The sequence below is a fragment of the Neovison vison genome, unplaced genomic scaffold, assembly GCF_020171115.1.
Source record: "Neovison vison isolate M4711 unplaced genomic scaffold, ASM_NN_V1 Scaffold_122, whole genome shotgun sequence".
NCBI classification, from domain to species: Eukaryota; Metazoa; Chordata; class Mammalia; order Carnivora; family Mustelidae; genus Neogale; species Neogale vison.
In genome coordinates this window covers 40001-62500 of record NW_025334911.1, presented here as the reverse complement: position 1 = coordinate 62500, position 22500 = coordinate 40001, and the positions used below count along the sequence as shown (strand labels likewise).

General features: G+C 72.3%; 10 non-coding genes across 10 annotated transcripts; all 10 read left to right on the top strand.

Moving 5' to 3' along the window:
* The first annotated feature begins 1637 nt into the window (after nucleotides 1–1637).
* On the top strand, nucleotides 1638–1756 carry LOC122898101. The gene has a single exon (XR_006382836.1). It is a non-coding gene; the product is annotated as a 5S ribosomal RNA (ribosomal RNA).
* Nucleotides 1757–3925: 2169 nt separating this feature from the next.
* Nucleotides 3926–4044, top strand: LOC122898100. Its single transcript, XR_006382835.1, has one exon. It is a non-coding gene; the product is annotated as a 5S ribosomal RNA (ribosomal RNA).
* A 2189-nt stretch (nucleotides 4045–6233) lies between these two features.
* LOC122898097 lies at nucleotides 6234–6352 on the top strand. Its single transcript, XR_006382833.1, has one exon. It is a non-coding gene; the product is annotated as a 5S ribosomal RNA (ribosomal RNA).
* A 2181-nt stretch (nucleotides 6353–8533) lies between these two features.
* On the top strand, nucleotides 8534–8652 carry LOC122898096. Its single transcript, XR_006382832.1, has one exon. It is a non-coding gene; the product is annotated as a 5S ribosomal RNA (ribosomal RNA).
* A 2187-nt stretch (nucleotides 8653–10839) lies between these two features.
* On the top strand, nucleotides 10840–10958 carry LOC122898095. Its single transcript, XR_006382831.1, has one exon. It is a non-coding gene; the product is annotated as a 5S ribosomal RNA (ribosomal RNA).
* A 2182-nt stretch (nucleotides 10959–13140) lies between these two features.
* On the top strand, nucleotides 13141–13259 carry LOC122898094. The gene has a single exon (XR_006382830.1). It is a non-coding gene; the product is annotated as a 5S ribosomal RNA (ribosomal RNA).
* A 2182-nt stretch (nucleotides 13260–15441) lies between these two features.
* Nucleotides 15442–15560, top strand: LOC122898093. The gene has a single exon (XR_006382829.1). It is a non-coding gene; the product is annotated as a 5S ribosomal RNA (ribosomal RNA).
* A 2179-nt stretch (nucleotides 15561–17739) lies between these two features.
* LOC122898092 lies at nucleotides 17740–17858 on the top strand. Its single transcript, XR_006382827.1, has one exon. It is a non-coding gene; the product is annotated as a 5S ribosomal RNA (ribosomal RNA).
* Nucleotides 17859–20041: 2183 nt separating this feature from the next.
* Nucleotides 20042–20160, top strand: LOC122898091. Its single transcript, XR_006382826.1, has one exon. It is a non-coding gene; the product is annotated as a 5S ribosomal RNA (ribosomal RNA).
* Nucleotides 20161–22347: 2187 nt separating this feature from the next.
* LOC122898090 lies at nucleotides 22348–22466 on the top strand. The gene has a single exon (XR_006382825.1). It is a non-coding gene; the product is annotated as a 5S ribosomal RNA (ribosomal RNA).
* The last annotated feature ends 34 nt before the right edge of the window (nucleotides 22467–22500 follow it).

Here is a 22500-nt window from a genome sequence, read left to right as displayed (position 1 = left end):
CTAGCGAGGCCCTCGGGCTGCCCCCAGCTCCAAAGCCCACCGGCAGCCCGCCCCACCGCCCCACCCCTCCCGGCGCCCCCGCGACCTGGGCCCACCCTGCCCCTTCTCTCCACCGGGCCTGGGCTCCGCTCAGGCCGGAAGGGCATTCCCTTCCTTCTCACCGACCACCTCCCCTTCGCCCCTGGGGCCCCGCGCCCGGGCCGAGGTGCCCAGGACGCCAGATGGCCGACCCTCGTGGGCTCCCGGCGCCTTGGGCACTCGGCTCCACCCTGCGTCTCCCGGGAGCAGCCACGGCAAGCGCGGGGCTGTCTCGCTCCGAGAAAGACCGGAGGCGCCGCACACCGGGCCAAGAGAGGCCCCCGCCCCGCCCCCGGCCCCACGCCACACCCCACACCCCACACCCCACACCCCATACCCCACACCAGAAGACTAGACCCATGAAAGAATCCCTGGCAGGCCCCCAGGCCAGACCGGGTGCTGGGCAGGAAAGGGAGCCGAACGGGACTGCTGACACCTCACCGGCAGGTCCTCGGGCTCCCCGGGCTCCTCCGGCAGCTCCAGGGCGCCGCCACCTAGGCCAAAGCCCTGCCCACGCACGCCGGCCCTCCCTCCCGGGACAGGTGCCAGGCCACCGCAGCCTCCTGGGTGGGTGGTGTCTTGTCCGAGTGCGTGTGTGCGCGGGGTGTGTGCGTGCGTGTGTGTGTTCCTGTGCGTGTGAGTGGGTGTGTGAGCGTTGCGTGCACCCGTGTCTCCGACCCGGTCCCTGTCCCCATGCCGGTCAGGGTCACCGCGTCTGTCCTGGGAGCTGGGGGTGTGGAGGGTCTGGGGGGGTGGGGGGGACTGCGGGTTGGAGAGTCTGTCTCTGGGGCTCTGCGTTCTGGCCGTCTGTGCAGACATCCCTCAGTCTGTGTCTGTCCCTGTGTCTCCGTGGGTATCCCTGTGTCCGTGTAGGTGAGCCGGCCTATCGTGTCTCTGGTCAGGGCCTGTTGCGGGTGGGTGGCGAGGGGAAGCGCGCGGAGGAAGGGTCACGGGGCGGGGCTGCCGCTTCTGGGCTGGTGTGTGGCATCGCCCGTGTCCTCGTGGCCTCGGGTGGGCTGGGAGCGAGGCGGGGTGCAGAGGAGGGGAGAACCGAACCCGTCCAAGCCGTGCCGAGCCGAGCCGAGCCGAGCCGAGCCGAGCCGAGCCGAGCCGAGCAGAGCTGACTGGAGGAGAGTAGAGGAGAGCAGAGGAGAGCAGAGGAGAGGAGAGCATAAGAGAGCAGAGGAGAGGAGAGGAGAGGAGAGGAGAGCAGAGGAGAGGAGAGGAGAGGAGGGAAGGCCAGGTGGCCAGCTGGGCCAGGCCTAGGGCGCTGGGTGGGCGCTGGGGGGCGCTGTGCTCACCGCGCGCGGGCCCGAGGACACAGCCCCTTGCCACCTGCAGAGGCACGGGGCGGAGGGGCTGGGGAGTCCCGGGATGGGAGAGTGCCCGGAGGGACTTTGGCGAGGCCCCGGGCCCGCAGGCGTCTGGGCCCCTGGGCGGGCGGGCGGGCGGGGAGGCAGGCGCCAGGACAAGGACAGGCGGAGGGGTGAGCCGCGGCGCGCGCCGGGGCCCGCGAAGCGCGCAGCAGGCTCTTGGGGCGGCCAGCTGCGGCGGCAGGCGTCTACGGCCATACCACCCTGAACGCGCCCGATCTCGTCTGATCTCGGAAGCTAAGCAGGGTCGGGCCTGGTTAGTACTTGGATGGGAGACCGCCTGGGAATACCGGGTGCTGTAGGCTTTTTCTTTCGCCCCCAAACGCTTGTCTTGTTTGGCCTTCCTCTTTTCTCTCCCCCTTCGGCCTCCCTCCCACTCGCTTGGCCGCCAACGCGGCGGCCTCCCAGCAGTCCCTGAACGCCGCAGCCCCTGAGCCCGGTCACCTCGGGCCCCTGACCCCCCCGACCCCTGGCCACCCCAGCCCCAGCATCGCGGGCCCCTGGCCCCAAAAGGGCGGCCCGCTGCACGGGCGGCCGGCCACAACCCAGCCTTTCCGCCTCCACGCCACGAGGCCCAGCCGCGCCTCAGCCGACCTTGGGGGGCTGCTGGCAGGGAGAGGCAGTGTTGGAGGGGGCTCGGGGGCCAGAGGCAGGGAAAGGGGGACCGGGGGTGAGGACCACGGCCAGGGACGGGGGGGGGGGGGGGGGGGCCGACGGGCTGTGGGAGGAGGGCGGGGAGGGGCGGGCCGGGGCCGGGGTTGTGGGGGACAGGAGGCAGGAGCGGGCCTCGACCCCGGGCTCGGGCAACCTCTCCTCGGGCCTGTGCGCCCGGGCCCGGGCCCTGGGCCCTGGATCCCCTAGCGAGGCCCTCGGGCTGCCCCCAGCTCCAAAGCCCACCGGCAGCCCGCCCCACCGCCCCACCCCTCCCGGCGCCCCCGCGACCTGGGCCCACCCTGCCCCTTCTCTCCACCGGGCCTGGGCTCCGCTCAGGCCGGAAGGGCATTCCCTTCCTTCTCACCGACCACCTCCCCTTCGCCCCTGGGGCCCCGCGCCCGGGCCGAGGTGCCCAGGACGCCAGATGGCCGACCCTCGTGGGCTCCCGGCGCCTTGGGCACTCGGCTCCACCCTGCGTCTCCCGGGAGCAGCCACGGCAAGCGCGGGGCTGTCTCGCTCCGAGAAAGACCGGAGGCGCCGCACACCGGGCCAAGAGAGGCCCCCGCCCCGCCCCCGGCCCCACGCCACACCCCACACCCCACACCCCACACCCCATACCCCACACCAGAAGACTAGACCCATGAAAGAATCCCTGGCAGGCCCCCAGGCCAGACCGGGTGCTGGGCAGGAAAGGGAGCCGAACGGGACTGCTGACACCTCACCGGCAGGTCCTCGGGCTCCCCGGGCTCCTCCGGCAGCTCCAGGGCGCCGCCACCTAGGCCAAAGCCCTGCCCACGCACGCCGGCCCTCCCTCCCGGGACAGGTGCCAGGCCACCGCAGCCTCCTGGGTGGGTGGTGTCTTGTCCGAGTGCGTGTGTGCGCGGGTGTGTGCGTGCGTGTGTGTGTTCCTGTGCGTGTGAGTGGGTGTGTGAGCGTTGCGTGCACCCGTGTCTCCGACCCGGTCCCTGTCCCCATGCCGGTCAGGGTCACCGCGTCTGTCCTGGGAGCTGGGGGTGTGGAGGGTCTGGGGGGGTGGGGGGGACTGCGGGTTGGAGAGTCTGTCTCTGGGGCTCTGCGTTCTGGCCGTCTGTGCAGACATCCCTCAGTCTGTGTCTGTCCCTGTGTCTCCGTGGGTATCCCTGTGTCCGTGTAGGTGAGCCGGCCTATCGTGTCTCTGGTCAGGGCCTGTTGCGGGTGGGTGGCGAGGGGAAGCGCGCGGAGGAAGGGTCACGGGGCGGGGCTGCCGCTTCTGGGCTGGTGTGTGGCATCGCCCGTGTCCTCGTGGCCTCGGGTGGGCTGGGAGCGAGGCGGGGTGCAGAGGAGGGGAGAACCGAACCCGTCCAAGCCGTGCCGAGCCGAGCCGAGCCGAGCCGAGCCGAGCCGAGCCGAGCAGAGCTGACTGGAGGAGAGTAGAGGAGAGCAGAGGAGAGGAGAGCATAAGAGAGCAGAGGAGAGGAGAGGAGAGGAGAGCAGAGGAGAGGAGAGGAGAGGAGGGAAGGCCAGGTGGCCAGCTGGGCCAGGCCTAGGGCGCTGGGTGGGCGCTGGGGGGCGCTGTGCTCACCGCGCGCGGGCCCGAGGACACAGCCCCTTGCCACCTGCAGAGGCACGGGGCGGAGGGGCTGGGGAGTCCCGGGATGGGAGAGTGCCCGGAGGGACTTTGGCGAGGCCCCGGGGCCCGCAGGCGTCTGGGCCCCTGGGCGGGCGGGCGGGCGGGGAGGCAGGCGCCAGGACAAGGACAGGCGGAGGGGTGAGCCGCGGCGCGCGCCGGGGCCCGCGAAGCGCGCAGCAGGCTCTTGGGGCGGCCAGCTGCGGCGGCAGGCGTCTACGGCCATACCACCCTGAACGCGCCCGATCTCGTCTGATCTCGGAAGCTAAGCAGGGTCGGGCCTGGTTAGTACTTGGATGGGAGACCGCCTGGGAATACCGGGTGCTGTAGGCTTTTTCTTTCGCCCCCAAACGCTTGTCTTGTTTGGCCTTCCTCTTTTCTCTCCCCCTTCGGCCTCCCTCCCACTCGCTTGGCCGCCAACGCGGCGGCCTCCCAGCAGTCCCTGAACGCCGCAGCCCCTGAGCCCGGTCACCTCGGGCCCCTGACCCCCCCGACCCCTGGCCACCCCAGCCCCAGCATCGCGGGCCCCTGGCCCCAAAAGGGCGGCCCGCTGCACGGGCGGCCGGCCACAACCCAGCCTTTCCGCCTCCACGCCACGAGGCCCAGCCGCGCCTCAGCCGACCTTGGGGGGCTGCTGGCAGGGAGAGGCAGTGTTGGAGGGGGCTCGGGGGCCAGAGGCAGGGAAAGGGGGACCGGGGTGAGGACCACGGCCATGGACGCGGGGAGGGGGTGGGGGCCGACGGGCTGTGGGAGGAGGGCGGGGAGGGGCGGGCCGGGGCCGGGGTTGTGGGGGACAGGAGGCAGGAGCGGGCCTCGACCCCGGGCTCGGGCAACCTCTCCTCGGGCCTGTGCGCCCGGGCCCGGGCCCTGGGCCCTGGATCCCCTAGCGAGGCCCTCGGGCTGCCCCCAGCTCCAAAGCCCACCGGCAGCCCGCCCCACCGCCCCACCCCTCCCGGCGCCCCCGCGACCTGGGCCCACCCTGCCCCTTCTCTCCACCGGGCCTGGGCTCCGCTCAGGCCGGAAGGGCATTCCCTTCCTTCTCACCGACCACCTCCCCTTCGCCCCTGGGGCCCCGCGCCCGGGCCGAGGTGCCCAGGACGCCAGATGGCCGACCCTCGTGGGCTCCCGGCGCCTTGGGCACTCGGCTCCACCCTGCGTCTCCCGGGAGCAGCCACGGCAAGCGCGGGGCTGTCTCGCTCCGAGAAAGACCGGAGGCGCCGCACACCGGGCCAAGAGAGGCCCCCGCCCCGCCCCCGGCCCCACGCCACACCCCACACCCCACACCCCACACCCCATACCCCACACCAGAAGACTAGACCCATGAAAGAATCCCTGGCAGGCCCCCAGGCCAGACCGGGTGCTGGGCAGGAAAGGGAGCCGAACGGGACTGCTGACACCTCACCGGCAGGTCCTCGGGCTCCCCGGGCTCCTCCGGCAGCTCCAGGGCGCCGCCACCTAGGCCAAAGCCCTGCCCACGCACGCCGGCCCTCCCTCCCGGGACAGGTGCCAGGCCACCGCAGCCTCCTGGGTGGGTGGTGTCTTGTCCGAGTGCGTGTGTGCGCGGGTGTGTGTGCGTGCGTGTGTGTGTTCCTGTGCGTGTGAGTGGGTGTGTGAGCGTTGCGTGCACCCGTGTCTCCGACCCGGTCCCTGTCCCCATGCCGGTCAGGGTCACCGCGTCTGTCCTGGGAGCTGGGGGTGTGGAGGGTCTGGGGGGGTGGGGGGGACTGCGGGTTGGAGAGTCTGTCTCTGGGGCTCTGCGTTCTGGCCGTCTGTGCAGACATCCCTCAGTCTGTGTCTGTCCCTGTGTCTCCGTGGGTATCCCTGTGTCCGTGTAGGTGAGCCGGCCTATCGTGTCTCTGGTCAGGGCCTGTTGCGGGTGGGTGGCGAGGGGAAGCGCGCGGAGGAAGGGTCACGGGGCGGGGCTGCCGCTTCTGGGCTGGTGTGTGGCATCGCCCGTGTCCTCGTGGCCTCGGGTGGGCTGGGAGCGAGGCGGGGTGCAGAGGAGGGGAGAACCGAACCCGTCCAAGCCGTGCCGAGCCGAGCCGAGCCGAGCCGAGCCGAGCCGAGCCGAGCCGAGCAGAGCTGACTGGAGGAGAGTAGAGGAGAGCAGAGGAGAGCAGAGGAGAGGAGAGCATAAGAGAGCAGAGGAGAGGAGAGGAGAGGAGAGGAGAGCAGAGGAGAGGAGAGGAGAGGAGGGAAGGCCAGGTGGCCAGCTGGGCCAGGCCTAGGGCGCTGGGTGGGCGCTGGGGGGCGCTGTGCTCACCGCGCGCGGGCCCGAGGACACAGCCCCTTGCCACCTGCAGAGGCACGGGGCGGAGGGGCTGGGGAGTCCCGGGATGGGAGAGTGCCCGGAGGGACTTTGGCGAGGCCCCGGGGCCCGCAGGCGTCTGGGCCCCTGGGCGGGCGGGCGGGCGGGGAGGCAGGCGCCAGGACAAGGACAGGCGGAGGGGTGAGCCGCGGCGCGCGCCGGGGCCCGCGAAGCGCGCAGCAGGCTCTTGGGGCGGCCAGCTGCGGCGGCAGGCGTCTACGGCCATACCACCCTGAACGCGCCCGATCTCGTCTGATCTCGGAAGCTAAGCAGGGTCGGGCCTGGTTAGTACTTGGATGGGAGACCGCCTGGGAATACCGGGTGCTGTAGGCTTTTTCTTTCGCCCCCAAACGCTTGTCTTGTTTGGCCTTCCTCTTTTCTCTCCCCCTTCGGCCTCCCTCCCACTCGCTTGGCCGCCAACGCGGCGGCCTCCCAGCAGTCCCTGAACGCCGCAGCCCCTGAGCCCGGTCACCTCGGGCCCCTGACCCCCCCGACCCCTGGCCACCCCAGCCCCAGCATCGCGGGCCCCTGGCCCCAAAAGGGCGGCCCGCTGCACGGGCGGCCGGCCACAACCCAGCCTTTCCGCCTCCACGCCACGAGGCCCAGCCGCGCCTCAGCCGACCTTGGGGGGCTGCTGGCAGGGAGAGGCAGTGTTGGAGGGGGCTCGGGGGCCAGAGGCAGGGAAAGGGGGACCGGGGGTGAGGACCACGGCCATGGACGCGGGGAGGGGGTGGGGGCCGACGGGCTGTGGGAGGAGGGCGGGGAGGGGCGGGCCGGGGCCGGGGTTGTGGGGGACAGGAGGCAGGAGCGGGCCTCGACCCCGGGCTCGGGCAACCTCTCCTCGGGCCTGTGCGCCCGGGCCCGGGCCCTGGGCCCTGGATCCCCTAGCGAGGCCCTCGGGCTGCCCCCAGCTCCAAAGCCCACCGGCAGCCCGCCCCACCGCCCCACCCCTCCCGGCGCCCCCGCGACCTGGGCCCACCCTGCCCCTTCTCTCCACCGGGCCTGGGCTCCGCTCAGGCCGGAAGGGCATTCCCTTCCTTCTCACCGACCACCTCCCCTTCGCCCCTGGGGCCCCCGCGCCCGGGCCGAGGTGCCCAGGACGCCAGATGGCCGACCCTCGTGGGCTCCCGGCGCCTTGGGCACTCGGCTCCACCCTGCGTCTCCCGGGAGCAGCCACGGCAAGCGCGGGGCTGTCTCGCTCCGAGAAAGACCGGAGGCGCCGCACGGGCCAAGAGAGGCCCCCGCCCCGCCCCCGGCCCCACGCCACACCCCACACCCCACACCCCACACCCCATACCCCACACCAGAAGACTAGACCCATGAAAGAATCCCTGGCAGGCCCCCAGGCCAGACCGGGTGCTGGGCAGGAAAGGGAGCCGAACGGGACTGCTGACACCTCACCGGCAGGTCCTCGGGCTCCCCGGGCTCCTCCGGCAGCTCCAGGGCGCCGCCACCTAGGCCAAAGCCCTGCCCACGCACGCCGGCCCTCCCTCCCGGGACAGGTGCCAGGCCACCGCAGCCTCCTGGGTGGGTGGTGTCTTGTCCGAGTGCGTGTGTGCGCGGGTGTGTGCGTGCGTGTGTGTGTTCCTGTGCGTGTGAGTGGGTGTGTGAGCGTTGCGTGCACCCGTGTCTCCGACCCGGTCCCTGTCCCCATGCCGGTCAGGGTCACCGCGTCTGTCCTGGGAGCTGGGGGTGTGGAGGGTCTGGGGGGGTGGGGGGGACTGCGGGTTGGAGAGTCTGTCTCTGGGGCTCTGCGTTCTGGCCGTCTGTGCAGACATCCCTCAGTCTGTGTCTGTCCCTGTGTCTCCGTGGGTATCCCTGTGTCCGTGTAGGTGAGCCGGCCTATCGTGTCTCTGGTCAGGGCCTGTTGCGGGTGGGTGGCGAGGGGAAGCGCGCGGAGGAAGGGTCACGGGGCGGGGCTGCCGCTTCTGGGCTGGTGTGTGGCATCGCCCGTGTCCTCGTGGCCTCGGGTGGGCTGGGAGCGAGGCGGGGTGCAGAGGAGGGGAGAACCGAACCCGTCCAAGCCGTGCCGAGCCGAGCCGAGCCGAGCCGAGCCGAGCCGAGCCGAGCCGAGCAGAGCTGACTGGAGGAGAGTAGAGGAGAGCAGAGGAGAGCAGAGGAGAGGAGAGCATAAGAGAGCAGAGGAGAGGAGAGGAGAGGAGAGCAGAGGAGAGGAGAGGAGAGGAGGGAAGGCCAGGTGGCCAGCTGGGCCAGGCCTAGGGCGCTGGGTGGGCGCTGGGGGGCGCTGTGCTCACCGCGCGCGGGCCCGAGGACACAGCCCCTTGCCACCTGCAGAGGCACGGGGCGGAGGGGCTGGGGAGTCCCGGGATGGGAGAGTGCCCGGAGGGACTTTGGCGAGGCCCCGGGGCCCGCAGGCGTCTGGGCCCCTGGGCGGGCGGGCGGGCGGGGAGGCAGGCGCCAGGACAAGGACAGGCGGAGGGGTGAGCCGCGGCGCGCGCCGGGGCCCGCGAAGCGCGCAGCAGGCTCTTGGGGCGGCCAGCTGCGGCGGCAGGCGTCTACGGCCATACCACCCTGAACGCGCCCGATCTCGTCTGATCTCGGAAGCTAAGCAGGGTCGGGCCTGGTTAGTACTTGGATGGGAGACCGCCTGGGAATACCGGGTGCTGTAGGCTTTTTCTTTCGCCCCCAAACGCTTGTCTTGTTTGGCCTTCCTCTTTTCTCTCCCCCTTCGGCCTCCCTCCCACTCGCTTGGCCGCCAACGCGGCGGCCTCCCAGCAGTCCCTGAACGCCGCAGCCCCTGAGCCCGGTCACCTCGGGCCCCTGACCCCCCCGACCCCTGGCCACCCCAGCCCCAGCATCGCGGGCCCCTGGCCCCAAAAGGGCGGCCCGCTGCACGGGCGGCCGGCCACAACCCAGCCTTTCCGCCTCCACGCCACGAGGCCCAGCCGCGCCTCAGCCGACCTTGGGGGGCTGCTGGCAGGGAGAGGCAGTGTTGGAGGGGGCTCGGGGGCCAGAGGCAGGGAAAGGGGGACCGGGGTGAGGACCACGGCCATGGACGCGGGGAGGGGGTGGGGGCCGACGGGCTGTGGGAGGAGGGCGGGGAGGGGCGGGCCGGGGCCGGGGTTGTGGGGGACAGGAGGCAGGAGCGGGCCTCGACCCCGGGCTCGGGCAACCTCTCCTCGGGCCTGTGCGCCCGGGCCCGGGCCCTGGGCCCTGGATCCCCTAGCGAGGCCCTCGGGCTGCCCCCAGCTCCAAAGCCCACCGGCAGCCCGCCCCACCGCCCCACCCCTCCCGGCGCCCCCGCGACCTGGGCCCACCCTGCCCCTTCTCTCCACCGGGCCTGGGCTCCGCTCAGGCCGGAAGGGCATTCCCTTCCTTCTCACCGACCACCTCCCCTTCGCCCCTGGGGCCCCGCGCCCGGGCCGAGGTGCCCAGGACGCCAGATGGCCGACCCTCGTGGGCTCCCGGCGCCTTGGGCACTCGGCTCCACCCTGCGTCTCCCGGGAGCAGCCACGGCAAGCGCGGGGCTGTCTCGCTCCGAGAAAGACCGGAGGCGCCGCACACCGGGCCAAGAGAGGCCCCCGCCCCGCCCCCGGCCCCACGCCACACCCCACACCCCACACCCCACACCCCATACCCCACACCAGAAGACTAGACCCATGAAAGAATCCCTGGCAGGCCCCCAGGCCAGACCGGGTGCTGGGCAGGAAAGGGAGCCGAACGGGACTGCTGACACCTCACCGGCAGGTCCTCGGGCTCCCCGGGCTCCTCCGGCAGCTCCAGGGCGCCGCCACCTAGGCCAAAGCCCTGCCCACGCACGCCGGCCCTCCCTCCCGGGACAGGTGCCAGGCCACCGCAGCCTCCTGGGTGGGTGGTGTCTTGTCCGAGTGCGTGTGTGCGCGGGTGTGTGCGTGCGTGTGTGTGTTCCTGTGCGTGTGAGTGGGTGTGTGAGCGTTGCGTGCACCCGTGTCTCCGACCCGGTCCCTGTCCCCATGCCGGTCAGGGTCACCGCGTCTGTCCTGGGAGCTGGGGGTGTGGAGGGTCTGGGGGGGTGGGGGGGACTGCGGGTTGGAGAGTCTGTCTCTGGGGCTCTGCGTTCTGGCCGTCTGTGCAGACATCCCTCAGTCTGTGTCTGTCCCTGTGTCTCCGTGGGTATCCCTGTGTCCGTGTAGGTGAGCCGGCCTATCGTGTCTCTGGTCAGGGCCTGTTGCGGGTGGGTGGCGAGGGGAAGCGCGCGGAGGAAGGGTCACGGGGCGGGGCTGCCGCTTCTGGGCTGGTGTGTGGCATCGCCCGTGTCCTCGTGGCCTCGGGTGGGCTGGGAGCGAGGCGGGGTGCAGAGGAGGGGAGAACCGAACCCGTCCAAGCCGTGCCGAGCCGAGCCGAGCCGAGCCGAGCCGAGCAGAGCTGACTGGAGGAGAGTAGAGGAGAGCAGAGGAGAGCAGAGGAGAGGAGAGCATAAGAGAGCAGAGGAGAGGAGAGGAGAGGAGAGCAGAGGAGAGGAGAGGAGAGGAGGGAAGGCCAGAGGAGAGGAGGGAAGGCCAGGTGGCCAGCTGGGCCAGGCCTAGGGCGCTGGGTGGGCGCTGGGGGGCGCTGTGCTCACCGCGCGCGGGCCCGAGGACACAGCCCCTTGCCACCTGCAGAGGCACGGGGCGGAGGGGCTGGGGAGTCCCGGGATGGGAGAGTGCCCGGAGGGACTTTGGCGAGGCCCCGGGGCCCGCAGGCGTCTGGGCCCCTGGGCGGGCGGGCGGGCGGGGAGGCAGGCGCCAGGACAAGGACAGGCGGAGGGGTGAGCCGCGGCGCGCGCCGGGGCCCGCGAAGCGCGCAGCAGGCTCTTGGGGCGGCCAGCTGCGGCGGCAGGCGTCTACGGCCATACCACCCTGAACGCGCCCGATCTCGTCTGATCTCGGAAGCTAAGCAGGGTCGGGCCTGGTTAGTACTTGGATGGGAGACCGCCTGGGAATACCGGGTGCTGTAGGCTTTTTCTTTCGCCCCCAAACGCTTGTCTTGTTTGGCCTTCCTCTTTTCTCTCCCCCTTCGGCCTCCCTCCCACTCGCTTGGCCGCCAACGCGGCGGCCTCCCAGCAGTCCCTGAACGCCGCAGCCCCTGAGCCCGGTCACCTCGGGCCCCTGACCCCCCCGACCCCTGGCCACCCCAGCCCCAGCATCGCGGGCCCCTGGCCCCAAAAGGGCGGCCCGCTGCACGGGCGGCCGGCCACAACCCAGCCTTTCCGCCTCCACGCCACGAGGCCCAGCCGCGCCTCAGCCGACCTTGGGGGGCTGCTGGCAGGGAGAGGCAGTGTTGGAGGGGGCTCGGGGGCCAGAGGCAGGGAAAGGGGGACCGGGGTGAGGACCACGGCCATGGACGCGGGGAGGGGGTGGGGGCCGACGGGCTGTGGGAGGAGGGCGGGGAGGGGCGGGCCGGGGCCGGGGTTGTGGGGGACAGGAGGCAGGAGCGGGCCTCGACCCCGGGCTCGGGCAACCTCTCCTCGGGCCTGTGCGCCCGGGCCCGGGCCCTGGGCCCTGGATCCCCTAGCGAGGCCCTCGGGCTGCCCCCAGCTCCAAAGCCCACCGGCAGCCCGCCCCACCGCCCCACCCCTCCCGGCGCCCCCGCGACCTGGGCCCACCCTGCCCCTTCTCTCCACCGGGCCTGGGCTCCGCTCAGGCCGGAAGGGCATTCCCTTCCTTCTCACCGACCACCTCCCCTTCGCCCCTGGGGCCCCGCGCCCGGGCCGAGGTGCCCAGGACGCCAGATGGCCGACCCTCGTGGGCTCCCGGCGCCTTGGGCACTCGGCTCCACCCTGCGTCTCCCGGGAGCAGCCACGGCAAGCGCGGGGCTGTCTCGCTCCGAGAAAGACCGGAGGCGCCGCACACCGGGCCAAGAGAGGCCCCCGCCCCGCCCCCGGCCCCACGCCACACCCCACACCCCACACCCCACACCCCATACCCCACACCAGAAGACTAGACCCATGAAAGAATCCCTGGCAGGCCCCCAGGCCAGACCGGGTGCTGGGCAGGAAAGGGAGCCGAACGGGACTGCTGACACCTCACCGGCAGGTCCTCGGGCTCCCCGGGCTCCTCCGGCAGCTCCAGGGCGCCGCCACCTAGGCCAAAGCCCTGCCCACGCACGCCGGCCCTCCCTCCCGGGACAGGTGCCAGGCCACCGCAGCCTCCTGGGTGGGTGGTGTCTTGTCCGAGTGCGTGTGTGCGCGGGTGTGTGCGTGCGTGTGTGTGTTCCTGTGCGTGTGAGTGGGTGTGTGAGCGTTGCGTGCACCCGTGTCTCCGACCCGGTCCCTGTCCCCATGCCGGTCAGGGTCACCGCGTCTGTCCTGGGAGCTGGGGGTGTGGAGGGTCTGGGGGGGTGGGGGGGACTGCGGGTTGGAGAGTCTGTCTCTGGGGCTCTGCGTTCTGGCCGTCTGTGCAGACATCCCTCAGTCTGTGTCTGTCCCTGTGTCTCCGTGGGTATCCCTGTGTCCGTGTAGGTGAGCCGGCCTATCGTGTCTCTGGTCAGGGCCTGTTGCGGGTGGGTGGCGAGGGGAAGCGCGCGGAGGAAGGGTCACGGGGCGGGGCTGCCGCTTCTGGGCTGGTGTGTGGCATCGCCCGTGTCCTCGTGGCCTCGGGTGGGCTGGGAGCGAGGCGGGGTGCAGAGGAGGGGAGAACCGAACCCGTCCAAGCCGTGCCGAGCCGAGCCGAGCCGAGCCGAGCCGAGCCGAGCCGAGCAGAGCTGACTGGAGGAGAGTAGAGGAGAGCAGAGGAGAGCAGAGGAGAGGAGAGCATAAGAGAGCAGAGGAGAGGAGAGGAGAGGAGAGGAGAGCAGAGGAGAGGAGAGGAGAGGAGGGAAGGCCAGGTGGCCAGCTGGGCCAGGCCTAGGGCGCTGGGTGGGCGCTGGGGGGCGCTGTGCTCACCGTGCGCGGGCCCGAGGACACAGCCCCTTGCCACCTGCAGAGGCACGGGGCGGAGGGGCTGGGGAGTCCCGGGATGGGAGAGTGCCCGGAGGGACTTTGGCGAGGCCCCGGGGCCCGCAGGCGTCTGGGCCCCTGGGCGGGCGGGCGGGCGGGGAGGCAGGCGCCAGGACAAGGACAGGCGGAGGGGTGAGCCGCGGCGCGCGCCGGGGCCCGCGAAGCGCGCAGCAGGCTCTTGGGGCGGCCAGCTGCGGCGGCAGGCGTCTACGGCCATACCACCCTGAACGCGCCCGATCTCGTCTGATCTCGGAAGCTAAGCAGGGTCGGGCCTGGTTAGTACTTGGATGGGAGACCGCCTGGGAATACCGGGTGCTGTAGGCTTTTTCTTTCGCCCCCAAACGCTTGTCTTGTTTGGCCTTCCTCTTTTCTCTCCCCCTTCGGCCTCCCTCCCACTCGCTTGGCCGCCAACGCGGCGGCCTCCCAGCAGTCCCTGAACGCCGCAGCCCCTGAGCCCGGTCACCTCGGGCCCCTGACCCCCCCGACCCCTGGCCACCCCAGCCCCAGCATCGCGGGCCCCTGGCCCCAAAAGGGCGGCCCGCTGCACGGGCGGCCGGCCACAACCCAGCCTTTCCGCCTCCACGCCACGAGGCCCAGCCGCGCCTCAGCCGACCTTGGGGGGCTGCTGGCAGGGAGAGGCAGTGTTGGAGGGGGCTCGGGGGCCAGAGGCAGGGAAAGGGGGACCGGGGTGAGGACCACGGCCATGGACGCGGGGAGTGGGTGGGGGCCGACGGGCTGTGGGAGGAGGGCGGGGAGGGGCGGGCCGGGGCCGGGGTTGTGGGGGACAGGAGGCAGGAGCGGGCCTCGACCCCGGGCTCGGGCAACCTCTCCTCGGGCCTGTGCGCCCGGGCCCGGGCCCTGGGCCCTGGATCCCCTAGCGAGGCCCTCGGGCTGCCCCCAGCTCCAAAGCCCACCGGCAGCCCGCCCCACCGCCCCACCCCTCCCGGCGCCCCCGCGACCTGGGCCCACCCTGCCCCTTCTCTCCACCGGGCCTGGGCTCCGCTCAGGCCGGAAGGGCATTCCCTTCCTTCTCACCGACCACCTCCCCTTCGCCCCTGGGGCCCCGCGCCCGGGCCGAGGTGCCCAGGACGCCAGATGGCCGACCCTCGTGGGCTCCCGGCGCCTTGGGCACTCGGCTCCACCCTGCGTCTCCCGGGAGCAGCCACGGCAAGCGCGGGGCTGTCTCGCTCCGAGAAAGACCGGAGGCGCCGCACACCGGGCCAAGAGAGGCCCCCGCCCCGCCCCCGGCCCCACGCCACACCCCACACCCCACACCCCACACCCCATACCCCACACCAGAAGACTAGACCCATGAAAGAATCCCTGGCAGGCCCCCAGGCCAGACCGGGTGCTGGGCAGGAAAGGGAGCCGAACGGGACTGCTGACACCTCACCGGCAGGTCCTCGGGCTCCCCGGGCTCCTCCGGCAGCTCCAGGGCGCCGCCACCTAGGCCAAAGCCCTGCCCACGCACGCCGGCCCTCCCTCCCGGGACAGGTGCCAGGCCACCGCAGCCTCCTGGGTGGGTGGTGTCTTGTCCGAGTGCGTGTGTGCGCGGGTGTGTGCGTGCGTGTGTGTGTTCCTGTGCGTGTGAGTGGGTGTGTGAGCGTTGCGTGCACCCGTGTCTCCGACCCGGTCCCTGTCCCCATGCCGGTCAGGGTCACCGCGTCTGTCCTGGGAGCTGGGGGTGTGGAGGGTCTGGGGGGGTGGGGGGGACTGCGGGTTGGAGAGTCTGTCTCTGGGGCTCTGCGTTCTGGCCGTCTGTGCAGACATCCCTCAGTCTGTGTCTGTCCCTGTGTCTCCGTGGGTATCCCTGTGTCCGTGTAGGTGAGCCGGCCTATCGTGTCTCTGGTCAGGGCCTGTTGCGGGTGGGTGGCGAGGGGAAGCGCGCGGAGGAAGGGTCACGGGGCGGGGCTGCCGCTTCTGGGCTGGTGTGTGGCATCGCCCGTGTCCTCGTGGCCTCGGGTGGGCTGGGAGCGAGGCGGGGTGCAGAGGAGGGGAGAACCGAACCCGTCCAAGCCGTGCCGAGCCGAGCCGAGCCGAGCCGAGCCGAGCCGAGCCGAGCAGAGCTGACTGGAGGAGAGTAGAGGAGAGCAGAGGAGAGCAGAGGAGAGGAGAGCATAAGAGAGCAGAGGAGAGGAGAGGAGAGGAGAGGAGAGCAGAGGAGAGGAGAGGAGAGGAGGGAAGGCCAGGTGGCCAGCTGGGCCAGGCCTAGGGCGCTGGGTGGGCGCTGGGGGGCGCTGTGCTCACCGTGCGCGGGCCCGAGGACACAGCCCCTTGCCACCTGCAGAGGCACGGGGCGGAGGGGCTGGGGAGTCCCGGGATGGGAGAGTGCCCGGAGGGACTTTGGCGAGGCCCCGGGGCCCGCAGGCGTCTGGGCCCCTGGGCGGGCGGGCGGGCGGGGAGGCAGGCGCCAGGACAAGGACAGGCGGAGGGGTGAGCCGCGGCGCGCGCCGGGGCCCGCGAAGCGCGCAGCAGGCTCTTGGGGCGGCCAGCTGCGGCGGCAGGCGTCTACGGCCATACCACCCTGAACGCGCCCGATCTCGTCTGATCTCGGAAGCTAAGCAGGGTCGGGCCTGGTTAGTACTTGGATGGGAGACCGCCTGGGAATACCGGGTGCTGTAGGCTTTTTCTTTCGCCCCCAAACGCTTGTCTTGTTTGGCCTTCCTCTTTTCTCTCCCCCTTCGGCCTCCCTCCCACTCGCTTGGCCGCCAACGCGGCGGCCTCCCAGCAGTCCCTGAACGCCGCAGCCCCTGAGCCCGGTCACCTCGGGCCCCTGACCCCCCCGACCCCTGGCCACCCCAGCCCCAGCATCGCGGGCCCCTGGCCCCAAAAGGGCGGCCCGCTGCACGGGCGGCCGGCCACAACCCAGCCTTTCCGCCTCCACGCCACGAGGCCCAGCCGCGCCTCAGCCGACCTTGGGGGGCTGCTGGCAGGGAGAGGCAGTGTTGGAGGGGGCTCGGGGGCCAGAGGCAGGGAAAGGGGGACCGGGGTGAGGACCACGGCCATGGACGCGGGGAGGGGGTGGGGGCCGACGGGCTGTGGGAGGAGGGCGGGGAGGGGCGGGCCGGGGCCGGGGTTGTGGGGGACAGGAGGCAGGAGCGGGCCTCGACCCCGGGCTCGGGCAACCTCTCCTCGGGCCTGTGCGCCCGGGCCCGGGCCCTGGGCCCTGGATCCCCTAGCGAGGCCCTCGGGCTGCCCCCAGCTCCAAAGCCCACCGGCAGCCCGCCCCACCGCCCCACCCCTCCCGGCGCCCCCGCGACCTGGGCCCACCCTGCCCCTTCTCTCCACCGGGCCTGGGCTCCGCTCAGGCCGGAAGGGCATTCCCTTCCTTCTCACCGACCACCTCCCCTTCGCCCCTGGGGCCCCGCGCCCGGGCCGAGGTGCCCAGGACGCCAGATGGCCGACCCTCGTGGGCTCCCGGCGCCTTGGGCACTCGGCTCCACCCTGCGTCTCCCGGGAGCAGCCACGGCAAGCGCGGGGCTGTCTCGCTCCGAGAAAGACCGGAGGCGCCGCACACCGGGCCAAGAGAGGCCCCCGCCCCGCCCCCGGCCCCACGCCACACCCCACACCCCACACCCCACACCCCATACCCCACACCAGAAGACTAGACCCATGAAAGAATCCCTGGCAGGCCCCCAGGCCAGACCGGGTGCTGGGCAGGAAAGGGAGCCGAACGGGACTGCTGACACCTCACCGGCAGGTCCTCGGGCTCCCCGGGCTCCTCCGGCAGCTCCAGGGCGCCGCCACCTAGGCCAAAGCCCTGCCCACGCACGCCGGCCCTCCCTCCCGGGACAGGTGCCAGGCCACCGCAGCCTCCTGGGTGGGTGGTGTCTTGTCCGAGTGCGTGTGTGCGCGGGTGTGTGCGTGCGTGTGTGTGTTCCTGTGCGTGTGAGTGGGTGTGTGAGCGTTGCGTGCACCCGTGTCTCCGACCCGGTCCCTGTCCCCATGCCGGTCAGGGTCACCGCGTCTGTCCTGGGAGCTGGGGGTGTGGAGGGTCTGGGGGGGTGGGGGGGACTGCGGGTTGGAGAGTCTGTCTCTGGGGCTCTGCGTTCTGGCCGTCTGTGCAGACATCCCTCAGTCTGTGTCTGTCCCTGTGTCTCCGTGGGTATCCCTGTGTCCGTGTAGGTGAGCCGGCCTATCGTGTCTCTGGTCAGGGCCTGTTGCGGGTGGGTGGCGAGGGGAAGCGCGCGGAGGAAGGGTCACGGGGCGGGGCTGCCGCTTCTGGGCTGGTGTGTGGCATCGCCCGTGTCCTCGTGGCCTCGGGTGGGCTGGGAGCGAGGCGGGGTGCAGAGGAGGGGAGAACCGAACCCGTCCAAGCCGTGCCGAGCCGAGCCGAGCCGAGCCGAGCCGAGCCGAGCCGAGCAGAGCTGACTGGAGGAGAGTAGAGGAGAGCAGAGGAGAGCAGAGGAGAGGAGAGCATAAGAGAGCAGAGGAGAGGAGAGGAGAGGAGAGCAGAGGAGAGGAGAGGAGAGGAGGGAAGGCCAGGTGGCCAGCTGGGCCAGGCCTAGGGCGCTGGGTGGGCGCTGGGGGGCCGCTGTGCTCACCGCGCGCGGGCCCGAGGACACAGCCCCTTGCCACCTGCAGAGGCACGGGGCGGAGGGGCTGGGGAGTCCCGGGATGGGAGAGTGCCCGGAGGGACTTTGGCGAGGCCCCGGGGCCCGCAGGCGTCTGGGCCCCTGGGCGGGCGGGCGGGCGGGGAGGCAGGCGCCAGGACAAGGACAGGCGGAGGGGTGAGCCGCGGCGCGCGCCGGGGCCCCGCGAAGCGCGCAGCAGGCTCTTGGGGCGGCCAGCTGCGGCGGCAGGCGTCTACGGCCATACCACCCTGAACGCGCCCGATCTCGTCTGATCTCGGAAGCTAAGCAGGGTCGGGCCTGGTTAGTACTTGGATGGGAGACCGCCTGGGAATACCGGGTGCTGTAGGCTTTTTCTTTCGCCCCCAAACGCTTGTCTTGTTTGGCCTTCCTCTTTTCTCTCCCCCTTCGGCCTCCCTCCCACTCGCTTGGCCGCCAACGCGGCGGCCTCCCAGCAGTCCCTGAACGCCGCAGCCCCTGAGCCCGGTCACCTCGGGCCCCTGACCCCCCCGACCCCTGGCCACCCCAGCCCCAGCATCGCGGGCCCCTGGCCCCAAAAGGGCGGCCCGCTGCACGGGCGGCCGGCCACAACCCAGCCTTTCCGCCTCCACGCCACGAGGCCCAGCCGCGCCTCAGCCGACCTTGGGGGGCTGCTGGCAGGGAGAGGCAGTGTTGGAGGGGGCTCGGGGGCCAGAGGCAGGGAAAGGGGGACCGGGGTGAGGACCACGGCCATGGACGCGGGGAGGGGGTGGGGGCCGACGGGCTGTGGGAGGAGGGCGGGGAGGGGCGGGCCGGGGCCGGGGTTGTGGGGGACAGGAGGCAGGAGCGGGCCTCGACCCCGGGCTCGGGCAACCTCTCCTCGGGCCTGTGCGCCCGGGCCCGGGCCCTGGGCCCTGGATCCCCTAGCGAGGCCCTCGGGCTGCCCCCAGCTCCAAAGCCCACCGGCAGCCCGCCCCACCGCCCCACCCCTCCCGGCGCCCCCGCGACCTGGGCCCACCCTGCCCCTTCTCTCCACCGGGCCTGGGCTCCGCTCAGGCCGGAAGGGCATTCCCTTCCTTCTCACCGACCACCTCCCCTTCGCCCCTGGGGCCCCGCGCCCGGGCCGAGGTGCCCAGGACGCCAGATGGCCGACCCTCGTGGGCTCCCGGCGCCTTGGGCACTCGGCTCCACCCTGCGTCTCCCGGGAGCAGCCACGGCAAGCGCGGGGCTGTCTCGCTCCGAGAAAGACCGGAGGCGCCGCACACCGGGCCAAGAGAGGCCCCCGCCCCGCCCCCGGCCCCACGCCACACCCCACACCCCCCACCCCCCACACCCCATACCCCACACCAGAAGACTAGACCCATGAAAGAATCCCTGGCAGGCCCCCAGGCCAGACCGGGTGCTGGGCAGGAAAGGGAGCCGAACGGGACTGCTGACACCTCACCGGCAGGTCCTCGGGCTCCCCGGGCTCCTCCGGCAGCTCCAGGGCGCCGCCACCTAGGCCAAAGCCCTGCCCACGCACGCCGGCCCTCCCTCCCGGGACAGGTGCCAGGCCACCGCAGCCTCCTGGGTGGGTGGTGTCTTGTCCGAGTGCGTGTGTGCGCGGGTGTGTGCGTGCGTGTGTGTGTTCCTGTGCGTGTGAGTGGGTGTGTGAGCGTTGCGTGCACCCGTGTCTCCGACCCGGTCCCTGTCCCCATGCCGGTCAGGGTCACCGCGTCTGTCCTGGGAGCTGGGGGTGTGGAGGGTCTGGGGGGGTGGGGGGGACTGCGGGTTGGAGAGTCTGTCTCTGGGGCTCTGCGTTCTGGCCGTCTGTGCAGACATCCCTCAGTCTGTGTCTGTCCCTGTGTCTCCGTGGGTATCCCTGTGTCCGTGTAGGTGAGCCGGCCTATCGTGTCTCTGGTCAGGGCCTGTTGCGGGTGGGTGGCGAGGGGAAGCGCGCGGAGGAAGGGTCACGGGGCGGGGCTGCCGCTTCTGGGCTGGTGTGTGGCATCGCCCGTGTCCTCGTGGCCTCGGGTGGGCTGGGAGCGAGGCGGGGTGCAGAGGAGGGGAGAACCGAACCGTCCAAGCCGTGCCGAGCCGAGCCGAGCCGAGCCGAGCCGAGCCGAGCCGAGCAGAGCTGACTGGAGGAGAGTAGAGGAGAGCAGAGGAGAGCAGAGGAGAGGAGAGCATAAGAGAGCAGAGGAGAGGAGAGGAGAGGAGAGGAGAGCAGAGGAGAGGAGAGGAGAGGAGGGAAGGCCAGGTGGCCAGCTGGGCCAGGCCTAGGGCGCTGGGTGGGCGCTGGGGGGCGCTGTGCTCACCGCGCGCGGGCCCGAGGACACAGCCCCTTGCCACCTGCAGAGGCACGGGGCGGAGGGGCTGGGGAGTCCCGGGATGGGAGAGTGCCCGGAGGGACTTTGGCGAGGCCCCGGGGCCCGCAGGCGTCTGGGCCCCTGGGCGGGCGGGCGGGCGGGGAGGCAGGCGCCAGGACAAGGACAGGCGGAGGGGTGAGCCGCGGCGCGCGCCGGGGCCCGCGAAGCGCGCAGCAGGCTCTTGGGGCGGCCAGCTGCGGCGGCAGGCGTCTACGGCCATACCACCCTGAACGCGCCCGATCTCGTCTGATCTCGGAAGCTAAGCAGGGTCGGGCCTGGTTAGTACTTGGATGGGAGACCGCCTGGGAATACCGGGTGCTGTAGGCTTTTTCTTTCGCCCCCAAACGCTTGTCTTGTTTGGCCTTCCTCTTTTCTCTCCCCCTTCGGCCTCCCTCCCACTCGCTTGGCCGCCAACGCGGCGGCCTCCCAGCAGTCCCTGAACGCCGCAGCCCCTGAGCCCGGTCACCTCGGGCCCCTGACCCCCCCGACCCCTGGCCACCCCAGCCCCAGCATCGCGGGCCCCTGGCCCCAAAAGGGCGGCCCGCTGCACGGGCGGCCGGCCACAACCCAGCCTTTCCGCCTCCACGCCACGAGGCCCAGCCGCGCCTCAGCCGACCTTGGGGGGCTGCTGGCAGGGAGAGGCAGTGTTGGAGGGGGCTCGGGGGCCAGAGGCAGGGAAAGGGGGACCGGGGTGAGGACCACGGCCATGGACGCGGGGAGGGGGTGGGGGCCGACGGGCTGTGGGAGGAGGGCGGGGAGGGGCGGGCCGGGGCCGGGGTTGTGGGGGACAGGAGGCAGGAGCGGGCCTCGACCCCGGGCTCGGGCAACCTCTCCTCGGGCCTGTGCGCCCGGGCCCGGGCCCTGGGCCCTGGATCCCCTAGCGAGGCCCTCGGGCTGCCCCCAGCTCCAAAGCCCACCGGCAGCCCGCCCCACCGCCCCACCCCTCCCGGCGCCCCCGCGACCTGGGCCCACCCTGCCCCTTCTCTCCACCGGGCCTGGGCTCCGCTCAGGCCGGAAGGGCATTCCCTTCCTTCTCACCGACCACCTCCCCTTCGCCCCTGGGGCCCCGCGCCCGGGCCGAGGTGCCCAGGACGCCAGATGGCCGACCCTCGTGGGCTCCCGGCGCCTTGGGCACTCGGCTCCACCCTGCGTCTCCCGGGAGCAGCCACGGCAAGCGCGGGGCTGTCTCGCTCCGAGAAAGACCGGAGGCGCCGCACACCGGGCCAAGAGAGGCCCCCGCCCCGCCCCCGGCCCCACGCCACACCCCACACCCCACACCCCACACCCCATACCCCACACCAGAAGACTAGACCCATGAAAGAATCCCTGGCAGGCCCCCAGGCCAGACCGGGTGCTGGGCAGGAAAGGGAGCCGAACGGGACTGCTGACACCTCACCGGCAGGTCCTCGGGCTCCCCGGGCTCCTCCGGCAGCTCCAGGGCGCCGCCACCTAGGCCAAAGCCCTGCCCACGCACGCCGGCCCTCCCTCCCGGGACAGGTGCCAGGCCACCGCAGCCTCCTGGGTGGGTGGTGTCTTGTCCGAGTGCGTGTGTGCGCGGGTGTGTGCGTGCGTGTGTGTGTTCCTGTGCGTGTGAGTGGGTGTGTGAGCGTTGCGTGCACCCGTGTCTCCGACCCGGTCCCTGTCCCCATGCCGGTCAGGGTCACCGCGTCTGTCCTGGGAGCTGGGGGTGTGGAGGGTCTGGGGGGGTGGGGGGGACTGCGGGTTGGAGAGTCTGTCTCTGGGGCTCTGCGTTCTGGCCGTCTGTGCAGACATCCCTCAGTCTGTGTCTGTCCCTGTGTCTCCGTGGGTATCCCTGTGTCCGTGTAGGTGAGCCGGCCTATCGTGTCTCTGGTCAGGGCCTGTTGCGGGTGGGTGGCGAGGGGAAGCGCGCGGAGGAAGGGTCACGGGGCGGGGCTGCCGCTTCTGGGCTGGTGTGTGGCATCGCCCGTGTCCTCGTGGCCTCGGGTGGGCTGGGAGCGAGGCGGGGTGCAGAGGAGGGGAGAACCGAACCCGTCCAAGCCGTGCCGAGCCGAGCCGAGCCGAGCCGAGCCGAGCCGAGCCGAGCCGAGCAGAGCTGACTGGAGGAGAGTAGAGGAGAGCAGAGGAGAGCAGAGGAGAGGAGAGCATAAGAGAGCAGAGGAGAGGAGAGGAGAGGAGAGGAGAGCAGAGGAGAGGAGAGGAGAGGAGGGAAGGCCAGGTGGCCAGCTGGGCCAGGCCTAGGGCGCTGGGTGGGCGCTGGGGGGCGCTGTGCTCACCGCGCGCGGGCCCGAGGACACAGCCCCTTGCCACCTGCAGAGGCACGGGGCGGAGGGGCTGGGGAGTCCCGGGATGGGAGAGTGCCCGGAGGGACTTTGGCGAGGCCCCGGGGCCCGCAGGCGTCTGGGCCCCTGGGCGGGCGGGCGGGCGGGGAGGCAGGCGCCAGGACAAGGACAGGCGGAGGGGTGAGCCGCGGCGCGCGCCGGGGCCCGCGAAGCGCGCAGCAGGCTCTTGGGGCGGCCAGCTGCGGCGGCAGGCGTCTACGGCCATACCACCCTGAACGCGCCCGATCTCGTCTGATCTCGGAAGCTAAGCAGGGTCGGGCCTGGTTAGTACTTGGATGGGAGACCGCCTGGGAATACCGGGTGCTGTAGGCTTTTTCTTTCGCCCCCAAACGCTTGTCTTGTTTGG